The following is a 5,731-nucleotide window of genomic DNA, read 5'->3' as shown; positions in this document are numbered from 1 at the left end:
TCCTGACCAATTTTTTAGTCAAATTTTATCAAGTTAGGTGTTACCATTTTGAAATAAAGGTAGTTTATGGTTACGACCAACTTTTGAGTTAAACTTTTCTTATTAGGAGAATCATTTAATTTGCAGTAATGAGATTAAGTTATATCAACAAAAGATGGTCCTAGATTAATAAAAAATGTATTTCCTTACTCATTTTAATCATCAAAAATATAAAAATAACTTATATTCTTTTGATTTATTGATGTACACAATTTAAAGACTGAAACAACCAAACATTTCAATATTGACTAAGAAATTTGAATTTTCAATTTCGATAATATTTGAATGTGCATAAAAATATAATTAAATTAGTGGTTAATTTTTTAAAAACTAAAATCCATATCGAATATTAAATAGTGATATTTGTGATTATAGTAGTTGTAGCGCTTATAGAAGCACAATATTATTCTCATCAATTTTGAAAAAACCCACATTTGGTAGAGATTTATGCTCATTTAGAATTTAATAAAAATAATTTTTCTTAAATTTATTTTGTGACTTCCCCATACTCACCAATCTGTTACTCGACTTATATTTTATGTTGAACAATTTTCTTAATTTAATTTGAGATTAATCAAAATGACATAATTGCACAAAATACTTAGAAAAATTATGTATTTACACATAGGGGGTTAACAAAAAAGTAAAATTTTATTTATATTAAGAAAAGTATTCAAGAAGAAAAATTAGTGGCATATTGTCTTACTAATTATTTATTTAATGAAAATATATATTTTACTTTTATGAGATTTTCTTCCTTTATGGTAACCAAATTAAATTTCAATGATCATGGATCCACGATAAACTTCCTCTCTATTACCCATTCTCTTGATTTATTCAAAATTCAATTTTGATGTAAACCTATCATGATCCGAACTAGGGCCTGGCTGTGATGGACATCCCAAGTCAACCAAGGTAGACGATGTCCCCTTTAGACTTATCTCAAGAGCACAATAATAATAAGCAACTATGAAAGCTAACCAGTAGAATAAGAGAGATAAAAAACAAAAGAGCAAGTTTAAGGGAGGGTCCAAATAAAGGGGTTGAAATTTATGGGGTCTTACATTATCCCCCTTCAAATCATTCATCCCCGAATGAGAAGTTAGGACACTCTTAGCGCAATAATAGAAAGAATATTGTGGAATTCAAGGACATATTCGAAATTCAACAAGAGGGAAAGTAAAACTCATACCTTAAATACATTCTATCAACATTGGAATCAAGAATGGGTACTTAGCTTTCATATCCTCTTCCGATTATCACATAGCCTCCTCTATCTTTTTGTCCTTCAAAGCACCTTCACCAAAGCTATTTCCTTGTCCTAAATTTTTGAACTTTTCTATTCTGGTACTTCCTCATAGGAAATGAATCTTCAACACTGATATCACCTCAACAGACACTATCAAGAAAGGATCACCTACACACTTCATAGCATAGATACATGAAAGACTAATGAACCGAAGCCAAACTTGTCCGTAACTCTAATTCATCAGCAATAGTCCTATCTTAAGTCTTTCTTGAATCACCTTTACCTTCTCCATCAATTTCTGAACCAATTCGGACCTAAAAAAATCAAGTCTCACCCTCCTCGAACAATCCAATCGGAGCACTACACCTTCTACTATAACGGTTCTCAAAAGGGGCCATGTGGTTGCTGAAATAATAGCTATTATTATATGGGAACTCTATAAGCGGCAAATGATCAACCCAACTACCTTTGAAGTCAATCACATAGGCCCTTAGCATATCTTCTAGAGTCTGAATTGTATGCTCTGCTTGTCTATTAGTTTAAGAATTTTGAATCAACTAAATTTGACTTTAAGAAGATTTGAAAAATCTAAAAATAAATACAAAACCGTTACAATAAGAAAAACTTAAGAAGAACCACATTTTTAAAAGTTTTAATTACAGAATAAGAATGTATATTTAAAAGTTGAAAATTAATTAAATATATTTATGATAAAAAAAATTTCTTATTAGAAGTCATCAGAATTTCACTGTTTTTTCCTAATTTAAGAATTAAAAATTAATTAAATATATTTATGGTCAAACCTTTCCTTATTAGAAGTCATCAAAATTAGTGACAACTAATACTTTTTTCATTAGTTTACAAATTCTAAATCAACTAAATTTGATTTTAAGAAGATTTGAAAAATCCAGAAATAAATATAAAACTGTTAGAATAAGAAAAATTTCAGAAGTACCACATTTTTAAAAGTTTAAGTACGTAATAAGAATGTTATGAATGATTTTGTAAAGATTTGACTTTAAAATTAGGATAGATTTTAAATATATAAAAAAAAATTCATAATACAAATATGGTTCAAATTGATGTGTCTCTTAGCCTGTGGTGACAGGGGAAAGAGGTACTATATGGTAAATACTAAAGTGATGATCAATCAACCACTTAAACTTCAGGTGCTAAAATATATGTGTGTGTATTTATGTTTACATTATTATATTAAAGTGTGAAAGATTTTAAAAAAGTGATTTGAACTTTTACACTTAACTAAAAATCTCTGCAATAGACAAAATTATTTAATTTTAAACAATCAAACGTTATACGTGTGACACACGTGCGGTTAAACTAGTACTTACGAAAATTATGCACGAACCTTGTAGTATAAGAATTGAATGAAAACTAACAAAACGGAATTTAATAATTTTTTAATTAATTTAATGTCACCTGCCTAGTTTAGAAAAATTATGTACAAAAAAGGAATGTGGTAATTAACCAATTTAACCAAATAATAGTGAAATAAGGAGATTCGAAAGATTTTTCTAATGTTTTTTTGTCTTTTTACTTTGTGATTGTTGGCGAATATCTACCTTTCCATCCCCCACCCCACCCCCACTCCCCAACCATGTAATGATTTCTCATGAGAATAAGAAAATTCAATCCATTAAAGTTATATTTTTTTAAAGTACAATCAGTTGAGGAAATTTAAAAAGTTTACAATTTTCTTAGTTTAATGATGATTATTATAGATATTTTAATATATATTTTATAAAATATTGATATTACATTATATTTGAATATGATAGAATAGAGAGGTAATTTTATAAAGGATATTCCACTATAATAAACGCCATTGTTGTTATAGATAGAATGACGTTATTAGCAAAGTAAAATATAACATGAAAAATTGCTTCTAAAAAAAATCAGACTACTATAGTGAAATGTCGTTATAACGAGGGAACTTTATAGATAGGTTTGACTATACTACCATCCTTCAACTTCAAATAATAAGAGTTTTTAAACATGATCTGGGTAAAATCTTCTTCCATGGCCGCACATCTCTCTCTCTCTCTCTATCTATCTATTTATCTATCTATATATATATATATAGCAAAACTTAAACAAGACAAGATGTCAAGTTTCAACATATTAAATAGCCACGTGGCTGATTTTAGAACAAAATTAAAAAATATTTATTTGAATGTGAAATACATTATCTTAATAACTAGAAACTCATAATTGAAGAATTCTAATAAACTTTTTTTTTGGTAGGGGCCGCACGAACGCAGTATCCCTCTGCTACAAATTATGACGTAGGCTCGTCCGCTTGGGCCGACCTTAGACAAGCACCCTTCCAAAGTGCAATGGAAGTTACCAACCTAGGCCACGGGTCTTACTGATCGCTCATTGACCCCGTTCAGGTAAGTCTAATAAACTATTACTATTCCAAACTAATCATTTTTATAATTAAAATTAAAATATTATATATAGAGAGAGAGAGAGAGTTTATTTTAATAATAAAATAATAATAATAAGCAATAAATAATAGTAGTAGTAATACACAAGTTGTATTGCTTTAAATTTTGAAAAAAAATAACATGGGAGTATTAATATTAGTAACAATAATAAGAATTTATACAATATTTTTATAAATAATAAATTGTATGTGTAGTGAATAAAATAAAGTCGCAAAAATATCTTGAATTTTATATTAGACAAATTGTACGTAGAATTTTGTAAACATTGTCGTATTAGTAGTTATAATAAAAATAATAAGTATAATAAATAAAAGAATCTTCAGGCTTGATTTCAAAATTATCTCTAATTAAAATTTATATATTATAGGATAAATATTCATTTTATTTGAAAAAATTTAAGGATAAGGAAAGAATAATAAAATGATCTTCTTATAACAAACTGATATGATGTAATATCTAAATTTGAACTTAAATAGAATTTGATTGGAAATGGAATTCTAACTTCTTAACATCTCCTAAATTTATAATATTTACAATTATATATAAGTTATAGATAATAATAATAATAATAATAATAATAATAATAATAATAATAATAATAATAATAATAATAATAATGAAATGTTGTCGTATTAGTAGTTGTAGTAAAAATAATAAGTACAAAAAAAAAAGTATCGTCTGGATTGATTTCAAAATATTCTCTAATTAAAATTTATATATTATATGATAAATTTGCATTTTATTTCAAAAAATTTAAGGATAAGAAAAGAATAATAAATTGGTCTTCTTATAACAAACTGATATGATATAATATTTAAATTTGAACTTAAATAGAATTTGAATGAGAATGAAATTCTAACTTCTTAACATCTCCTAAATTTATAATATTTATTATAATAATAATAATAATAATAATAATAATAATAATAATTATTATTATTATTATTATTATTATAATGGTGATGGTGATGGTAATGATGATGTGATGATGATTTTATCAATTTTATGACTTGAATTATTTTAGGTAACGATGATGATGATGATGATGATGATGATGATGATGATGATGATGATGATGATGATGATGATTTTATCAATTTTATGACTTGAATTATTTTAGGTAACTTTTTGAATTTGATTTTGAGAAAAAATATCTTCTCAAAGATAAAATATAAATATATTTGTTTTTTTAAAGTTATCTGATGTATTTACTCACTCATACTTTATTTACTAACAAAAGTACTAAAATCAAAATTATAATACGTAGTTTTTTTAATACGGCTTTTTTTAAAGAGTCCTATTTTAATACACTCTCTTCTAATCGTATCAATTTGCTTTAACTTTAAGATAAGCATTTTTTAAGAAATTAGTTATCATTGACTATATATGTAAAATGAGAATCCGCCGCAATTCAAATACTACAAAAGACCACTATATATATATGACCAAAGAACATTGGTATATGTATTTCAATTTGATCTCTTAACTTAAGCATCAAGGTTAGTAACTTTTTTCTCCATTGCTTCTTATGAATATGTAATTTTGAGAGAATTATGTGTTGCTCTGTTTTTTCATTGTCTGGTGGTAGATAACATACGTAGTTGAAGATTTGTACATCCTATTTTTCTCGAGTGCTACATATCGTTTGAAATTTCATCGTTGTCGTCATCATCTTATTAATTTCAAATATTTATCTTAGATAAAAGTAGTACGTAGTTGTAGTAGTATATTTTTGAATTGAAAGACAGAGATTCTTTTGAAATTGGAATGAAATAAATAATTTTATGCATTCAAAATTAGTAAAACAATAAGATAGTTTCAAAAAAAATATTTAAATTATAAATTAAATTATTTGAATTTTGTTAAACTAAACACATTTATTTAAAACAAGAATAATTATCTATTTTATCTTTGAATGTTTTTATTTTTGTCTTTAAAAAGGAAAAAGCTTTTAAAAAAAAAAAAGAAGAAAGAT

At 25.6% G+C, this 5,731-nt stretch overlaps 1 non-coding gene across 1 annotated transcript; it reads right to left on the bottom strand.

The window, feature by feature from the left end:
* Positions 1–3,546: 3,546 nt before the first annotated feature.
* Positions 3,547–3,707, bottom strand: LOC124899165. Its single transcript, XR_007056296.1, has one exon. It is a non-coding gene; the product is annotated as a U1 spliceosomal RNA (small nuclear RNA).
* Between the last annotated feature and the right edge of the window lie 2,024 nt (positions 3,708–5,731).

This window comes from Capsicum annuum, chromosome 5 (assembly GCF_002878395.1).
Source record: "Capsicum annuum cultivar UCD-10X-F1 chromosome 5, UCD10Xv1.1, whole genome shotgun sequence".
NCBI lineage: Eukaryota > Viridiplantae > Streptophyta > Magnoliopsida > Solanales > Solanaceae > Capsicum > Capsicum annuum.
Note: the sequence above shows the minus strand (reverse complement) of the source record. Positions and strands in the feature narration are given on the sequence as shown.